At 39.8% G+C, this 20,081-nt stretch overlaps 1 protein-coding gene across 2 annotated transcripts in view; it reads right to left on the bottom strand.

The window, feature by feature from the left end:
* setbp1 (SET binding protein 1) overlaps positions 1 to 19,718 on the bottom strand; it is an 80,656-nt gene extending 60,938 nt beyond the window's left edge. The window contains exons 1-2 of one of the 2 annotated variants that reach the window (XM_055200900.2): positions 19,167 to 19,718; positions 11,433 to 11,539 (exon numbers count right to left, since the gene is read on the bottom strand). The gene's annotated coding sequence lies outside the window, so the exon portion shown is untranslated. The remainder of the gene's footprint in view (positions 1 to 11,432; positions 11,540 to 19,166) is intronic. The other variant, XM_055200899.2, reaches the window with a different exon arrangement.
* Between the last annotated feature and the right edge of the window lie 363 nt (positions 19,719 to 20,081).

Here is a 20,081-nt window from a genome sequence, read left to right as displayed (position 1 = left end):
TGCTGGTGGAGATTTGTTGTATTACCACGCGAGGTAGCGACACTTTTACGACAAGTCTTGCAAACTACCTTCTTTTATGCGGTGTCTGTCACCTTGAATTCAAAATAATCCCAATTTACAGATGCACCATTATGTCCTTGTTGGTGTCAAATGACCTCTACCAGTGATCTGACTTTTCTTTGTAAGCTTAGAATTTCTCCTCTTTACCTACATTGAACGGGTAAGTCCAAGGAGGCATCCATATCGTTCCACCCTATTGATAAACTATAGTAGCAGAGAGGGACAAAAAGCACTAGCCTACCAACGCATTTCCACAACGCGTTTTCATTCAGAACACTTGAACCAGTAGTAAGGGACAAGCAGATCAGTGATTACATAACGGCTACCATAGTTGAAACAGGCAATTCGAAAGGGAAGGCACTAGAGAGCTTTAATGCAAAATACAATTTCACCACTAGATGGGGGGTAAATCTTACTTATTGCCCCTTTAATCATTCATCCCTAATATGTAATATAGGCCGGTGTGTTTAACAATTTAACAATAAGCTTTATTATCCAAAATGAGTCTGATATCAGTACACTAAACATTAAACTAAACTTATTATAAATAATTTTAAAACACAAAAAAACTAAATATATGTAACTTGAATCGTTGGCAGTTTTGATGAGAATAACGTTATATTGGACTTGTGTTAAAAAGTGAAACTTATGAAGTCATTGTTTATTAGCTTTACAGTAAGTTATGTACTTCACAAAGTAGCAACTTACTGTTAACAAGACAATGCTTGACTGACAACATATTGATCTAATGTGTATTGTCATTCAGAACGTTTTTATAACGCAAACCCACAGTGTTCTGTGTGAACTTTAGACTTTTATAAAACTAAAGCGTCTTCTCTCCGGCATTTTCAAGTTGCATGAGGCTGTACTCTCACATACTGTTATATTAGTGCACTATTTCACGTCAGTTTAAACGCGTCATTTCTCCATCTTGCGTCATTTTCCTGCTTGCTTTTTAACAACTCGCAAGTGGACAAAAGAAACAGATTAAAAACACCAAGTGTAAACAAGAATGTCTCTCTCGTTCACTTATAAGCCAATCGACCAAAGCGCGTCTTAATACCAGGTGTAAAAATGTTGTGAAGGCACCGCTTGACTGCTGCCGCCTGAACAAGAGACCCACTGACTGAAATGAAGGGGGGGTTGGCTGATCCTAAAACAGTGAGTGACCTGGGTCACCAGTAGCAACCAATGGAGTGCGCTCTGCTGGACAAACAAGTACTTACATCGTTCAAAATCATTTCTTTGTACTGTAAAATACATTAATATCGGCTGCATATCTGCGGCTTATACACCGATAAAGATATATCTGCGACAGGCTCATAGCGGCCTAAAAAAATCGGCAAACCGATAAATCGGTTATCATAATAACGACAATTTTTCTGGTGTATCATGCAGCCCTATATCTTATCTATTTAAACTGGTTTTACAAACGTAAAGCATTATTGTATTGCACTTCCTATAATTTAGCAAGTTATCGCATAAAGCATTTCCCATCAATATTGTGTAGCGCTAATGAGAGACCACCATATCTTGGGTCAAGAATATCAGAGGGAAGGGGTGTGGACTCTTTGGATTTGGACAACCCCTTAGCAACACCTTAGAAACCACATAATGCATTGAAAATCATTTAGAACAACATAAAAACATCTGGGCAACCACCATAAAAACTTCAGCTTCTTTAAAAACTTTTAAAGGTTGACCCATTCACAAACAAGAGATTTCTTGAATATTCTTCAATGCTATTCTTGTAGAGTGTGATGTGTTAAGATTTTCAAATCTTGTAGTGTGCTCATGTTTAAGATTTAAGAGAAGAAAATCTTGCAAGATTCTCTTTAAAGTATTTCCCCCGACCAGGATTTTAAAAATCCAGTAGGGTGAGCCCGGCCTAAGTCTAATCCATACACCCACACACATGAGCCTACTTAACAGCCAGTTTATGTAACAGAAAATACAGTGTTTGGCAAAGTGGGCATGCTAACTGCACGCTAATTGTATAAGAAAACAGTCGGCTCATGGATATTAATACATCAACAAATACGCTTCAGGCAGAGCATGGGTTCTCCTCCTGAATGACTCAAAGCAGTTCTGTGTCATCAGCACCGCCTGTGGCAGACGAAAAGGGGGGGATATATTCATACACTCGTCCTCGAGGGGCTTTACATACTGCCCTCTTTTTGATGCATCTCAATTAAGATGATCACAGCATCGGGGAGCAATTATCTGAATAAAATTATCTCACTACATAAAATGAGCTCCACTGGATTATTGATGATATCATAACTAAAGAAATCAATCATGTGCATGACTTTTTACTTCAGTGAACCAAATGAAATATACTTAGCTCATTCTAAGTTTGGATTTGGTCAAAAATTAATCACTGAATACGTGTTGGCAGGGCTCTACGCTAACCTTTTTCCCAAGCACACAAAGAAATATAGGAGCACAGTAAAGTTGATTAAACTGCTCAATTCATATGGATTAGTTTTATGATCTTTTTATAAACTTCAGGAAGCATCAGGTCTAAAATTAGCATTAGTTACAGAAATCGAATAAAAAATAATAATACTATCTTCATTGTATTAATTAAATATAATTCTTATTTTTAGAGCTACAGCAGTGATTTTCTCTTTGTCTTGGGTTGTTTGATTAACTTTTAATGTTTTTATAAATCTTATGCCTGCCCGCTGCAGCGGAGTCGTCTAACTTCCGAAATTTGGATGCACATTCTTGCCTTTATGCAGGAGTTGATCCACACGCACGGTATATGTGCGCGCGATCGATCGACCGACCAAACGAGAGCGAGAGAGAGAGAGAGAGATAGAGAGAGAGATGCTTCTCATAATGTTGTCATTTCCCTTTTTTTTCATCAAAACCGCATCTCTGCTATTCCGCTATAAGGAGTACTCGGCATGTACTCAACGATTATTTTTAACTCCTCAAAAAGAATGGAGTAATGGTGACATCCCTAAATTCAACGTAGAGATCGTCCTCCTCACACATTTAAAGTGTTATTAAAAAATGTAACAGTGTTTTGTTAAAAAATGTTTTTTAGCAGGTAGGTCTTGTCGGCATTATAATTTTAAAAGTAGATTGCCACACAAAATAGGCTGGACACCCCTGATTTAATGTTTATGCTTAAAAAAGTTCATATAGCTGCTAATTGTATTTGTTGTTTGCTGATTTTCAAAAATAAAACTTGTTAAAATGTTTTCAGTGTGTGTGTCAGTTCTTTTTGAACATTTCCATCTCAAGTTAAGAAAACCATGATAATATTGATAACCGTGACAACTTTGGTCACTATAATCATGAAATGAAATTTTCTAACCGTCCCATCCCTAGTTCAGTGTATTGAGAACAGCCCATCACTCGCGCACTGTGCTCCTAAATTATTTTACAAGTTCGCACATAACTATTTTAGGCGCAAATGCGAGTGAAATACTCTAGAACCAATGCTACGATATGTTTTTCCATCTCACAGACTCTGAATGACATTCAATCACATTAGAGTTTAAATTGTTGTCTTCTCCAACCACTAATAAATTGTTACCAGGTAAAATGTACATTCTAGGCTTCTTTGAAGACTTTTTAACACTTGGTCCCAAGCTGTCATTTAAAAGGGATAGTTCACCCAAAAATAAAAGTTTGAAAGTTGATGGTATTGACTTCTATAGTAGGATAAACAAATACAGTATTTTCCGGACTATAAGTCACACTTTTTTTCATAGTTTGGTTGGTCCTGCGACTTATAGTCAGGTGCGACATATATATGTCAAAATTAATTCATACTGACTAACATGAACCAAAGAAAAACATTACTGTCTACAGCCATGAGAGGGCGCTATATGTTGCTCCTGTAGCCTACCCCTGAAAAAAAACTGTAAACTGAAACATTAACTTAAAGACAACGGAGAAAGACTTAACAAACAAAATGTCCCCCAAAAGAATAATAATTTTCTAAATAAATGCGACTTATAGTCCAGTGCGACTTATATGTTTTTTTCTCTTCCTGATGCATTTTTTGACTGATGCGACTTATACTCCGGAACGACTTATAGTCAGGAAAATACGGTAGTCAATGGGTACCATCAAGTGTGTGCTTACCATCTAAGATCAAAAGGTCTTCTTTAAGGTTCAACACAGAATAAAAAACTCATACAGGCTTAAAAAAAACAAGACGGTGAGCAAATAATGACAGAATTTTCATTTTTGGCTGAACTATCCCTTTAAAAAGGTCCTAATGTGTACCATTTAGGTACAGATATGTAGACATTTGGTACCAATATATAATATAAAAACATCTTTAGGTGCAAAAGTGCACTTTTTAAAAGAGTACACTGCAGTGGCAGGCAGCAAGGGACCATTTTTTCTGACAGTGTACGGACGGCTGAGTGAATATAGACGTACGTCTTTATTAAACTGACAGGATCTGTAGCTGGTGTCTGTTGTGTTAAGAGGATTTCTTCCTGCCTCAGTCCCCTTTAAGGCTATAAACAGAGCGCAGGCTTGAGTTAGACTCAAATGCAGCCCTGCCAAAACACCATGTGTTCACACTTTGTTGAGTTACTGTGGTAAACAGAGGAAACTCTAAGTTGTCATGTCATCATTCTTCTGAGAAATCTTATATAAGATACCATAATGCTGACTTTTAAATAGTAATAAACTTACGTTCTCTTTAATAGTTAGAAATAACCGAGTTAATACACTTCCTGGTTTCTAAGGTCACAAAAATCTTTTTCGGAATGTTACTACCATTCGTGTCTATAAATGGTTACATATGCTGCAAAAATTAGCAATGCTGTGGCACACAAAGCCGTCTGGTCTCAAATCAGGAACCGATACTATCAGGAATAATGTTTGCACCAAACTAAAGTTTTCAAGACAACAATAAAATGATGCAGTTTAAGGGGTTTGTTTTCTTAAAATGACCCAAGCGGATTCAAGTTTGGTCATCACCAGCACAGTGAGCACAGTTGGTCTACCACGCTACGCATCTCACAAAGTGACCCACAACCTGCAGGGCCCATTGACCCACGTCTCAACAGAGCAAAGCATTGAACTGGCTGCATAATGCCTCGCAGCTTCAATTTCGGTCATGTTAAATTAAATAAGTTGTCTACTCAGACTAACATCACAGCTGACACATGCCTAGAAGTTCTATAAACTAAAGGAGATTTCACTATTCCAGTCACATTTGTTCAAGGTAGACATCAATTGTCATGACATGCCTGGACTACACACTACATAACTTTGGCCAGCTATAGACCGTTTCAGCAGTAACAACATAAACAAGCGGCTGCACGTAACTTCCGGTAAACTCCGCTAAGAATAAATAACAAAGTTCTTTAAACGTAGTTTATTTATATAACAAGCAAAAAACAACACATAGATTACATAGGAAACCAATATATTTGTTATTTTCGACGAGGCATTTGTTCAAGAGATCAGTTTAGCAACTAGTCAGACCTTAAAAAAAACGAAACTGGAGATAAAGTTCAGACCCAGACGTGTATCACGTGCGTCCGATGAAACGGTCTATACAAAGTAAATAGGCTTTATGCCCAGCTGCTGAACTTCAGCCAGCTCCTTGTTTCCTGTCTGCCATTATTCGACAAACTGATTAATCCAGGTGTGTCTGATTATTGTTGTTTGTGACTACTGAGGTCAGGCACACCTGGATTAATCAGTTTGTCCAATAATGGCAGACAGGAAACAAGGAGCTGGCTGAAGTTTAGTAAGTAGTGCAGCTGGGTATAAAGCCTATTTTAAACCAAAGGTGGGACATAAATAAATACTCGCTGCTGGCATGAGGTCCCCAATTTGTGTTTGATCTGAAACATTTCTGCTGTCTTTTCCATCGTTTCGAACCAACAATCGTTTCGCAGCAGGAATAGTGAATGGGAAGACATGATGTTGATGTAAAGGCCAGTCTAGTTTCTCAAACAATCAAATCGCCACAACAGACGATTGTAATAAGATAAGGGTGCTGAAGAGAAACAAAAAGCATGTATAACTTGTTGAAATTATCTTTACAGTCCAATTACACCATATACAAACAACAGATGCAAAACACTGCAAAAGTGCACAGCTTGCATTGCATTCTTTAAAGTGAAGACTTGCAACTTCTTGTCACTTGTTTGCTTCTGTTGCGTAAGGTTGTGGGTTTCATGCCAAGAAAACACACATACAGATCAAATGTATAGCTTCGAATCACTGTGCAAAACATGACACAACTCAGTTTAGTGGTATTCCTGTGGTACCACCTGCTAGATTGTAGTTTTCATATAACCTACAAACGATGAGAACAGCTGTGGTTACAATGCGATTATCTGCCCTTTTGCATATACCCTTCATATCTAAAAAAGTTTAACATGTTTATCATATTGCGGTTCACCACATCAAAGTGTGTAATATTGATTGACACACATAAATAAAAACCAGTGCAGGCCATCCTAAAAACCAACCACTCGCATCAAATCTTTCAAATGCGCAGTCGATCCCACTTGAATTCGTCGAAGACTAACTGCCCCTGTCTTGTTTTCCTCCATGACAAAAGCAAATGGATTACTGCCAACATGCACATTTCAAACCGAGGAGAGATAGGAATTTCAACCGCAGTGAAAACAAAATGGCTGTAGTCAAAAAACGAAACTGCCCACCTCCCCCTTTAGCTTGCTGCCAAAAGGTGTTCTTGTTCTGATATTTGGTTTGGAACGGCTGCCAAAAATTAGATATGTCCTTGGATATCTCCTTTTTTCCTTTGTCTCCTGTCAGGACTTGGCCGTCTTCCAGTGTAACCAGCCATAGCCAGAAACAGAGGGAGACCTATTCACACACATAAACATCACTTTGGATTTATCCTTTTCTCAAATACTGTGGTTCTTTTGTGTAATTGTATACTCTATATATGGATATAAAAGATTTTGTGGAATCTTTTTGTGGGCGAGCACTCCATAATCTAGATATGTTTACGTTTTGATAAATACAATCAGTCTCCCCATCTGACCTGGGTTTTTCCACTGGCCTTCCGTGAAACCATGAAGGCCTACAAACAGTTCTTCATACATTTTGAAATACCTCTACAGTCAGAGGTGAAACCATGGGGCTCAAATCAAGATGCCTAAACAATGTCATCAGTACTTACTCACCCAAGCAAACGTTTTCATGTTGTCCCAAAACTCATAATCCTACTGTCACGGTGATCCGTGTCATGTTTTGTGTCTGTTCCGATTGTCGTCACCTGGACTGTTGTTAATTAATTACCTGCCTCATCACACCTGTGTATCGTTAGTCTGTTTGTATATATACCACTGCCTGTTGTATGTGCACTTGCCGGATGATTGTCGTTACTCTCATGTCTGTTCTTGTTCCACGTTTGATGTTCCTGTGTTACTTACTTGCCTGTTGTTTTTACTCCGCGTGTTTTATTTATTTATTAAATGTTATTTATTCAACCAGAACTCTGCACTTGCGTCCTCACTTCCTCACTCCTGCATCCCAGTCGTGACAGAATCATCCGGCCATTATTGGACGCAGCGAGTTCACAGAGGGCGGCTCCCCAGGAGTTTCGTCGAGGGGGAGTAGTGACATCGGGGTTCATTCCCCATCAGCCCCGATGTCTCTTGGGGACCACCGTGAGCGATCGCTCGCTCCTGCGGGAGGAGGATCGGCCCAGGCGGTCCCCCAACGGTTGAGTCGTCGTCGACGATCCCTCGGAGGACCACCATCCTGCTCGCAGGGGGATCCGGAACGGACCACGCCCGATCATTTCCCCGGGGTGGCTACCGAGCGAGGGTCTCCGTTTCCGCGAGGGGATGGGAGAATATTTCCGGGGGCATCTGATCGTCGACGATTCCCAGGAGGGGGGTAATTCGTCTGCCTCGGTTCTCGGAGCGATCGCTCCGGTTCTCCTGGCCCAGTCCGGCCAACCGTTCTGTTGGTCTCATCCCGGCGGCTGCCGGCTTCGCCAGGGTCCCCAAGCCCTCCACCCCTCCCTTGGACTCTCGCTACCAGACTTTGTTTTTGTTTTGTGTTTATGTGAGTGTCTGGTAGCCACTCGTAGAGGGAGGGGTTATGTCACGGTGATCCGTGTCATGTTTTGTGTCTGTTCCGATTGTCGTCACCTGGACTCTTGTTAATTAATTACCTGCCTCATCACACCTGTGTATCGTTAGTCTGTTTGTATATATACCACTGCCTGTTGTATGTGCACTTGCCGGATGATTGTCGTTACTCTCATGTCTGTTCTTGTTCCACGTTTGATGTTCCTGTGTTACTTACTTGCCTGTTGTTTTTACTCCGCGTGTTTTATTTATTTATTAAATGTTATTTATTCAACCAGAACTCTGCACTTGCGTCCTCACTTCCTCACTCCTGCATCCCAGTCGTGACACCTACTAACCACTAAAAAGTTTCATTTGGTATCAATAGATTTCATAAGACTGTGGTTTACATTTCATCAGGGCCTTTCACCAAACCCTTTATGGACTTCTGTGATTTCTGTTGAATTAAATAGCAGATTTCTTACGTAACATCAGTGATATTTTATTTAAACTATAAAAGTTCAGTAAAAAAGTAGCATGAGCATGCATAACTTTAGTCAAAGAAGGTTTTTGTTAGAGATCGACCGATACTCATTTTTTTAAACCGATGCCAATAACAAATATTTGGATGCTTATGTGCCCAATAACCGATATGCTGAAGCGATTTTTATTTACTGTTATACTTCTGTTTTTGACATAATAATTACTACAACACTACTGAACTGAACAAACCCTTATAATAATAATCATCATCACAATCACTCTCTCTTTGCATACAAAGTAATAAATAGAGGGGTCTGAAAGAGTGAAGAATAATATTAATTTAATGAATAATGTAACTATATTCCCAATACATGGACCATTCCAAACACCCCTATCATTTCATCAGAAATGGACTGATCCAAAGTTCGGGCTGCGGTTTTCAGGTAACGGAGCGGGAGAGAGGGAAAAGTATAGCGGAGTTGGCTGCTTGTTACACATAGTTTATAGAGTAAAACAGGTGGATTAAGACTTTTTTGGAATAATATGGTTGTTTTGACCAGCAACATGTAGCCTTCAGCAGTCCAACAAGTAGTTAGCAAAGAGGCTTTACAAATAATATCACTGACTGGAATACTACATTCAGGAAAGTAACAAACAAAACGGCTTATATATCACTGAATTTCTTAACTGGTAATGTTATTTAATGTCAGAATAATTAATATTTTGTTGTTATAGCTTATGAAATGGCTGTTGACAGCGCTGTTATCTATGCATTTACTCACGCATTAACTGTATCAAACTGTGACCGCTTGCGGAGGTAATAAATAATTTATTAATATCCACAGACATTTATATAGATATTTTAGCAAAATAATGTTTATCTGGTAAATTTTAATATAACTTAGGGTAAATCTTGTTAAAAGCTTCAGCCTTCAACCCCGGTAAGTGAACAGCACGTGATTTTGTGAGTTCGTCTCTATTCTTGGAGAAGCTGCATACATTGCTTTTAATATATCAACTTATTTAACATAACATACATTAATGCACAAATAACATGTGTTATAAATGCCTCAGATGCAAAGTAAGTATACTCAAAGTCCTTTTAATGAAGTTGCGTCACTCCGCCGTCATGCTGTGCACGCTGCTGCTGCTGTGAGCTCTTCTCCTCAGATGCGTCCAGCGCGCAATTCTCAATTCTCTCGTTTATCGGTCAATCCGATATTACAAACCCGATATCCGATCATCGGAAAATGCTCAAATATCGGGGAAAATATCGGAAAACAGATATATCGGTCGATCTCTAGTTTTTGTTTACATCTGGTATTAAGATGTGTTTTGGTCGATCGGATCACAAGTGGACGAGAAAGATACATTAATGTTTACACCTGGTATTTTAATCCGTCTCTTTTGTCCACTTTTGACCACTTCTGTTCTTATTACTGAGGGGATGGTCTGGGGGCAAGTCCCTCTGCTTTCGTTTAAACGCGAGCAGGAGAAATAATGGGTTTAAATTGACGCAAACTAATATTATGTCAGAGTCCGCTGCTTGTGGTGTTACGCTGGATTTCCACCAACTGTGGAGCGGCTGCAGATCAGCTCCACTGCGTTATGGCTCCAAACTCCGCCAATACCCACCAGTTCCGTATTTGTTGCAGAGCGCCTGCGTGCTAAAGTGACGAGGACCCATGAGGTCTTGCAAATTCACGTGATGATCGCGCGATATCTAGTTCTGTCTCCGCCCATTATGACGTTAAATTATGACGTTTTGCTGGACCAGCCCAGATCATGACACGAGATCTTGCGAATTCAGGTATGATCACGAGATATAGTCATGGCTCCGCCCTGCGGAGCTGTCCGGCATCCGTCAAAAATAGAAGCTCTGCGTATTTGTTCCGGAGAGCTGCGGATGGCCGGATCTATGACGGATTCAGAACGCAGTCAGTGGAAATACACACATTGACTTGAATGGAAACCGATTGACTCTGCCGCCATTCCGCAGCGGATTCGCTGCCGTTCCGCAGTCGGTGGAAATCCATCGTTAGTAAGCAAACTGCACAGTGTTTTTTACATGTACATGTAAGAGCTTTCTCTGAAATTTCAAAGCAATAGATGAAATAAGCTTGTGCAACTTTCACACGCTCACAAAATAAAACAAAAATGAAAGGCAGAAATCCAGTTTTATCAATAAAGCTACACTGTGTGTTCACGTTAGAAGTCATGTTCTATGTTAAAACATTGTGCTCGGTACATAACCTTAGATCAATAGGTGGAGTGTAGACAGTGTTTTGTGGCTGTTCTAACTAGGGTTGTCAAATGCAGTTCCCATATTCGATGATTGTTCAAATTAACGATCAATCAATCGAATAATCATTAACTGTAATAGTGCAATAAGCCTGTACATCAGTGGCATATAGTCAATGAGATGAAAGTGTGCATAAATGGCAATCAAAATGCCAGCTTCCTCACACGAATTAAAAGATTTTTATGTCTATATATAATAACATGCTAGTGGGATTATAAAATGAGTCAGTTCTTAAATGTCCTCACATAATGACGTCATTCATATCTAATTCTATCATCTAGGAGGGTAAAACACACTAAAATGTGTTCAAGTGAAGTTGTGTATGCCATGGTTGATTTATATGTTATTCTATAAAATCATCTATTATCATTTAGTTGTCCAATTAAACCACCTTCAATAACTTTTAACAGAAATTATGTATGTACGTTTTATGGTAATATTAAATAACCTTACTTTTCGTCTGTCAAACGTCTGTCAAATACGTGTTCATGGTATTATTAGCACAACAACTCACTGATGTCCAACATGTGAAGTGTTTGACTCACGCATGTTCAGTATCCATAGTTCTTTGATTCTCAGTTCTTCGGACAAGTGTACTGTTGACTCCATAAATGTAGCAACCAGTTCCTAACTCGAGAATCACTGTATCATCCTGTTCGGTAAACACATGTGCAGTATTAATGGCTCATCGAGTCGGATGTGTTCAATATAAACTGTTCTCAAATCATTGAACTGGTGAATAGGGAATTCCAGTTTGTGTACTGCACATGCTCAGTATCAACAAAGTTCACCAGGTCTCGGTTCAGTCAGTGCAATGTTGGGGAGAGCTCCTATGAATAATACAGATTACTCTCTCTTATTTCGAATCAGAATGACTGTCGAGCACATCTGAAAGTGAGTAACTTGTGGATCATTGCTGTTTCGAGACGCAAACTCTTTTAAACGATTCAGTCCCATTTGGTGTACTGATTCAACTCGTTCACTGAAAAGAACCGGTTCAAAAGAACAATTCGTTCACAAACCGGACATCACTACAGTCATAATGATCAGTGACATACAGCAGTTGAGAGTCACGGCTTTCAGAGTGTTACGACAGTCAGTTACAGTAAGCTAACCATATTTGCATTTTCTGTATCGAACCCTATTAGATCTACTGTGGATGCCATTTCATTGCATTGGCAACCAGCCTCGTCTCGCATGCTTTAAAATGCTCATGTGTGTGTTTGGCATCGAGCATTGTTGTGATTATGGCTAGTTTAACTCCTGCGCGCTCGCTTCATTTTTGTTTCTCCTGCAATATGTGTTTTGCGCAGGTGCCGCACACCATTGTCCACTAGGGGTGTAACGGTTCAAATTATGCATGGTTCGGTGCGTATCACGGTTTTAGGGTTACGGTTTCGGTACACTTTGGTCACAACAGGCTTCTTTACAAAAATAAAAACCGTTTTTAACCTCTGCCAAAATTAACATTTTCCTGCAAGGGCACTTGTATTATACATGTACCAACTTTACAGTAACACATAAACACTGGGTTACTTTTTATATTCTATGCCAATATCTTCAAGTTTTTTTGCAAGAAGAGGAGTTTGTAAACACGAAGACAATGTGTGCTGTTTCCGTCTTACCTGTGATCGCGTGCTATCAACAACACCCTGACCCTGGTGATGACGGCGTAAAGTGACTTGTCATATTAGATGTATTGCCTTGAGCATACGGCACTCGCAAATTTGACAGTTTTGTCCATGTTTTCTTGAGCATCACTGCTGCAGTAGACTTAAAGGGCGTGTTGCAGGTTAACCACCACTGTCGATTAATGGGTACATAAATCACTCAAGATATGTATATCATTTTTAAAATGTCTCAAAAATGGTTTTAAAGACCACTTTTTTACGTTTTTGGTATTATTAACGGGGTTTTTTTACGCAATTCGCCGATGACGTCACGTTGGGGAGAAGTGGAGAAAGCCTCAGCTAGAGCCATAGAGATAGATGAGACATTTATTGTTGTTTATATAATTTGGAAATCATATATACATCGTAGGAAATATATAATGTGGTATACTGCAAAGTTACCATGCTAATTATTATTTATGATATATGTGGATAGGGGTGGGCGGTATGAGCAAAAATTCATATCAAGGTATTTTACACTCTTCAGCCGGTATAACGGTATGTTGCCATAAAGAGATAAAACATTTTGGAGTCACACTGTAGTAAACCTAAATTACTGGCAAAATTTATATTTTTCCCCTTATGTTACTAATAAGTGAGGGATTGGACATAGACATGATTTTTTATCTTTTCCCATTTTTTCCTTTAAAAGTGCCATTGTGTGGACTCATCTTCTTATGCATATTGTCACTAATATGGGAAGTATGAAAGTATGAAGCAGAGGATCATAATAAGGTATTACGATCATTTTATGCATCTGTGCAAGTTTCGCGGAAGGATAAAAATGTTAATTTAAAACAAATATGCCAATAAAATGTTTCAAATTCATATTCATGTCCAGTTTTTTTCTTATGTGGCAAGTAGCCGTGTAATAGCGGGATAATGTAGAGGCAGCCGGTAGTTATCGGGTAAATAAGCCCCTTCAGTGTGATACAAGACCCTCCGCTTCGCGTCGGGTCCCGATCACACTGTCGGGGCTTATTTCCCGATAACTACCGGCTGCCTCTACATTATCCCTTACATAACGAATCACACGATCATTTTATACACAGAAGCAGTGGTCAGCAGCTGCAGCACACTCAGATCAGACCGCATACATACTGTAATAAACAGGAGTTCGGCGGCTTTTTACATCAAATGATGTCAAAGGCTATCCCATTTGAGGAGGAACCGCTCATTGATCACCGTATTTTTATAAATCCTGTACATGGTTGGACCTGCGAACAGGTTGAACACTTTTATATACTTTGTTGAGCAGAGAGGCTGCACAGTTTGACCAGCGGGCTGCGGGAACCGGCCGCACATCACGCCGCCAGACGGTGTTGCTATATAACTCGAAATTAGGGCTGGGTAAAAATATCGATTCATCAATGCATTGCAATTATTTGTTTCTCAATTCAATATCGATTCATCAAATCCTATGAATCGATTCAGCTCCCCCGGCCAGTGGCGGCGCTGTGGGCAACACTCTAGTGAGAGCGTTCAGCGTTGTACAAGACGCGCTGTCAAAACAGAAGGATCAAAGATGGCAAACAGCAGCACTTCTTTCAAGCCTGCACCATTAACGTGATCAAACATTAGCAGAGGTGGAAAGAAACAAATTACATTTACTCACGTTACTGTAAATGAGTAGTTTTTTGTGTACTTTTCATTTTTGAGTAGTTTTTAAAATCTGTACTTTTACTTAAGTATGTTTTGTTTGAAGTATTGTACTTCGCTACATTTTAAATCATATCCGTTAATCATATCCAAGGTGATAAAGACGCGCAACGGATGATTGATGGGCGGGGGAACGCGCAAAAAGAACCATGGAGACGGACGAGACAGGCGCGCGCTAATGCAGACCCGCCTCAGTTCAAATCTTATGAAAGAAACCCCTGGTCATATTTAAGCGACCACTTTCCACTGACGCGAAGCGAGTGTTTCATTCCTAAGAAAGGTAAGATTAATGCTCTCGAGTACGAAATTGCAGACCGGGTTTTAACGCTCATTTGCACGACGCGTTTTTAATACAATGCGCATTATCCATCGCAGTCTAGCAGCTTCGCGTCAAGTCAAACACAACTTCAGAACGTCCTCGTAAATGCGCAGGTCATTAGACATTGGAGAGAGAGAGAGAGAGAGAGAGAGAGAGAGAGAGAGAGAGAGAGAGAGAGAGAGAGAGAGAGGTCTGACATCAGGTCCCCAGGTCAGGGACGCTAGAAGACAATAAACGTTTCAAAAGTATGACATGGCACTCATCTAATTATATGCTCATTTAAACTAGATATATAGTTTACTAAAATAATGTATGTTACCAGCAATACATCAATTACAACCTTACTATAGTGATTGTATTTACAAGCTGCTGACCTCCTTCAAAAGTGCATAACTCACATGTAAAATCATTAAATAATTCCATAAATGTTTCTTAGTTTAAAAAAGTTTTTTATTTTATTAACTTTTTGTTATTGCACTTTAATTGTAAAGATGTTCCTACAATTAAAAATAACTAGTTTGAGATTTATATTCCCTTGTCGTTTTTGAACTATACTAAAATCCTCCACCTCTCCCCGCTGTAAAAAAAAGTAACTTTTTAATGATTTACTTTTTACTTTTACTTGAGTAGATTTTTAGACCAGGAACTTTACTTGTACTTAAGTAAAATATTTTAGTACTTTTTCCACCTCTGAACATTAGTAATACTACACACATTACTTAAAAATATACTCGGGTACTTAATTGCTTGTGTATTTACTTATTATTGAATCGATATCGAAGCAAGTAAATCAATATTGAATTGAATCGAAACGAAGCCTCAAGAATCGAAATCGAATCGAATTGCGAAATTGCTAACAATACCCAGCCCTACTCGAAATGTATAACTATTATCAGATCGTCCCACCGGGAAAGTCCCGACTCTCCCGATTGTCACTCCACTACTGGCTGCAAGGAAGTGAGTGCGTTTTGGTGCTGATCGACCCCGCGAACAGATGTGACGTGCCTCACTCGGCTTCCAGGATTTGACATGCTGTTTGTGCTGAAGATCGCATAAAGTTACACCCATTTCAGGCAGGATCATGGACCCCCCTCAAGCCAGCACGCACGAGTATGTTAATTTTTGTTAACTTTCTACACAAAGTTATGCTAACATAATGCTATCTGGCTGTCTGCCTATCTCTCTATACTAGCCTATCCATCTGTCTGTCTGTCTGTCTGTCTGTCTGTCTATCTATCTATCTATCTATCTATCTATCTATCTATCTATCTATCTATCTATCTATCTATCTATCTATCTATCTATCTATCTATCTATCTATCTATGTATTTATCTATAATCTGCGCTATCAGAACTGTACTTTACTTGTCTCTCTATAGTCACTCTCAATGCTCTCAAGGCGGCTTTGATCAATTCTCTCCACAGCGTGACGTCATACAGTGCGTTGTGGGGGAAAGGAGAATCATTGCAAACCGCTGTACTTTTTCGTATTATATTCAGTTTTGTGATACCCAACAACATAAAATACAATGGATAACAGTTTAAATGTTTATCTAACCCTAACCCTAAATTTGTTGAAAAATTTAACCTGCAACACGCCCTTTAAATGAAGCTGGCGGTGCCTCTATTAGCGTCTTTTCTCCTTCGCTTGCCGCGCTAAACTGTCCGCGCCAAACACACACACAAACGCACACACCAACACGTGAGAAGGAACTGTGAGGTTGGCAACGGATTTGCATACTATGAGTTGATTAGACAGGTACTTTCACGTAAACACACACATAGCTTATTCAGAACCATACATTAGCAGTTTTATGCGTTGTTTTTTCACCAAACTATATTAGAAATGCGTGGTCGAATCAAACACGGTGCACTGTGGTGCACGTGTGTCCCGAACCATGGGAGGATGATGGGACAATTTGATTCTTTACTGAGAACCGTTACACCCCTATTGTCCACCGTTGATGGACCAGCGTCGAGTTTTACCGATTTAACTGTTATTGACAATTAATTGAAGATCAATTCGAATGCATTTGACCACATGTGCCTCTACACCACGAAAGCAATCCTGTCAAATGCATTATCGACTACCTCTAAATGTGGTCGAAAGAAGACAAGCTCAAAACTTTTAAGTGTAATTTATAGTTGTGCGTAGGTACTACGCCATAGGTTATGTGTAGGCTGTGCATAGCTCTGCGTAGTAGGGTTGTGCCGCTAGACAATAGTATTGTGTATCGACGATCGGCAGACATATTGCTGATAACAGGCTTTCATGACAATAGTTGCCACTAGTTATTATTGTTATGATCATAGTTTCACATTAACATGTGCACTGCATGCTTTTCCTTGCAGAAAGCTTGTACCGCGCATGGATTTTATTCCACACGCACCTGGACTTAATGCGCGACTCTTGCTCAAACCAGAATGCTCGCAGCATGGACTCCTTCTAGCACCTGAACTTGTAATGCGCATGACTCTGACTCTTCCTCACACATGAGATTGTAATACATGAGGCTACACATCTGCCATTTTCTTGCACTAGAGAGGTTGTTAGGCACGCAGGGGTTTAAAACCAGCGAGTGTGTTGTTCCCGCTCCCTGGTACGCAGGAAAATTCAGAGCGCCTGGACTTTAATGACGTGCTTGGATTAATGACATCAGCTTTAAGAAGGTTGCGGCATGACAGTGTTCAAGTCAGCTACTTTTTGGTCCACCAATCAAGTGACTTGTCATAAACGAGTAAAAAAATGAACAAATCAATTAGTAAACCATTGCCCCGCCCCCCGATACTATCATGTATCGGGGCTCTCACAGGCTGACGATAGGACGATCTCAAAATGGGGCATATCGCCCAGTACTACTGCGTAGCCTGTTGCGCACCTCTGTAAATTTTTAACAACACGGCCATTCTATGTGGAACGCAAGCGATCCACTAGAACCTCTCCCGTCAGGTAAAAACATCTGTGTCGCATTTCTTCATAGAAATAATATCAAGCTGCTGCTGTTGCTTCTTCTTTGTTTGTGGGTTTACTGGCCTAGCTGCTTCTTCTCTGGTTGCTGCGCTGCTACTGTGGGTTACATGCATTAATACTGCCTACTAGAGGTCTGCATGTCTAATTGCATGCCAACGTGGACGATGCTGCAGAAGTATATATAAAAACCGATGCCTAGGCTACAGCGTAGGACATACCCGCAACTATGATGAGCCCTTTACACCCGGTTTACAACTGTCTTTAGCGTTGTACACTTGTAATCCAATCAACCAAAACGCATCTTAAAGGAACATGCCCACATTTTGGGAATGTAGCTTATTCACTGTATCCCCCAGAGTTAGATAAGTCCATACATACCTTTCTAATCTCCGTGCGTGCTGTAACTAGGTATGACGCAGCCCCCACTAGCTTAGCTTAGCACAAAGACTAGAAGTGAATGGCTCCACATTAGCTTATTTTGTCACTTATTGGGAGCAGTTTGCTAGCTGGAGCCATTCACTTCCAGTATTTGTGCTAAGCTATGCTATAGAGGGGGCTGCGTCAGACTGAGTTACAGCACGCACGGAGATGAGAAAGGTATGTATAGACTTATCTAACTCTGGGGGATACTGTAAATTAGCTAAATTCCCAAAATGTGGGTGTGTTCCTTTAATACCAGGTGTAAACAGTATCAAAGATGCTGAGACAACCTTGCCAGAACTCCTCCCCTTTCTAGAATTGAACAAAGGATTTCAACCAATCAAATGAAGCGTACAACACTAATAAGAGCTACAATCTGACAGGCTTTGAATCCCCCTTAAACATCATTTAAATATTATCTGATTGTGGTAAATGTCAGAAGATGTGAATTTGACAAAGCAACCTAATAAAAAGACAGGTCTGATGGGAAACGAAGCACTTGAGTCAAAATTTTCATTACATGCAAAACCATCAAACCTAGTGCACTGCGTACTTGACAGCATTTTTAGGCAAGAGAGCACGCTTGCAAAAAACGTGGCCGAGATGCCCAAATGCGGTCTAGGTGGGCATCTGGCTAGGTGTTACCACACATGCGACGTCTATGAGTAAAAAACCAAGTGACATGGAAAGCAGCCTACACAGTGGCTTATAGTGGAAATTACTATAGGCGCTTGACAGTGCAAACACACGCCTACTCTCAATCAGCGGGAAACCGATGCATGGCCACGATTACCGTAAATCACGCTAAATACTCAATTGAATTTAACACGATATTATACCACACAGCAAACGGTATTCTCTCAGTGTAGTATACTGTTAGCAAACACTGCTGTTTATCAGAATGAGTTAAATGAACATTTATATTCTGTAACTGGGATTAGTGACAATTATATCCTAAAGTTATATCCTAGGTATGTGGATTTGTTTTTAAGGGAAATTGAATAAATGCAATTCGTGCAAAGGCGCACTGGCGACTGTCCACTTTTAAAGATAGAGCTCTGCAGAAGTTCTGTACCAAACGGGCTCGAGATGTAGTTTTTAATCAAATACTACTGATATTTTTAATACTTTTAGTCTTCATCTTCACTGGTATGTATATAAATTACAGCCTATATAAAACAGCATTCTGCTTTTATAAATGTAGTAACACGTCGTTGAAGGGACGCTGAGGTAAACTCACCCATTTCTGAAGCGGCTGCTGCTGCTGCTGAAGTCTACACGAGTAAATCCATCCACTTACATCGATATGGCAAGCACTTTACAATCCCTCAAACTCAAGAAAACGGAGTTTAACGCGTAGAATGAATTTGATTTCTTCACAAAAAAAGCAACAAAAAAAAAACGAGTAGAAAATGGATCGATTTATAATCGATGCGCGCGGAGAACGCAGGCGCGCGTGTGCCGATTGAGATTGAATGCGGATTCAAGCAGGAATCTGGTGAGCTGCAGTCACTCAGAGCGCTGCATCGCTTCCCTCTCAAATCATCAGACTCGGGGGTGGATCGAGCCTTCCCACTGCGGACAAAACAAATCTGCGATCCTTAATAAAATCCAAAGTCCCGCTTTAAAGGACACACCGGTCCCGGATGGCCGCGCGGGGCAAAATATCCAGGAATATACCGACACTGGCGTTCCCGCGCGTTTAAACGCGTTTGATCGGACTTCAACGCGAGTGTGATGTGACTCTTGTCGGACTCCCGCAGTAGTTTCTGATAATGATCGGTGTGCTGTGCTCTTAGCAAATGCACTGACTGGTCCCGACCACTCACAGACGCCCCCTACCGATCAACACGCACATTATTTACTTATACATTTACTTATTGTAATGCATGTAATGTTAAATATTTTTGCTATATAATACTTTGAATATATTTTTGGTTTGTTTGTTTTTTATTTAATAATTATTATTTCCAACACATATTTATTTAGTTACATTATTATTAATAATTATTTGTTTGTTTATTTTCTTGCCAAACTCATATTATTTTTGTTTATTTATTAATTTGTTGTAATTTAATGCATTAAATGACCTTTATTTCTGAAGGTTTACCTCAGATTTTTATATCCATGCAATTCAAATGCAGTGCTGGTTGTA

The sequence above is a fragment of the Misgurnus anguillicaudatus genome, chromosome 22, assembly GCF_027580225.2.
Source record: "Misgurnus anguillicaudatus chromosome 22, ASM2758022v2, whole genome shotgun sequence".
NCBI classification, from domain to species: Eukaryota; Metazoa; Chordata; class Actinopteri; order Cypriniformes; family Cobitidae; genus Misgurnus; species Misgurnus anguillicaudatus.
This window is presented reverse-complemented; position numbering and strand designations above follow the sequence as displayed.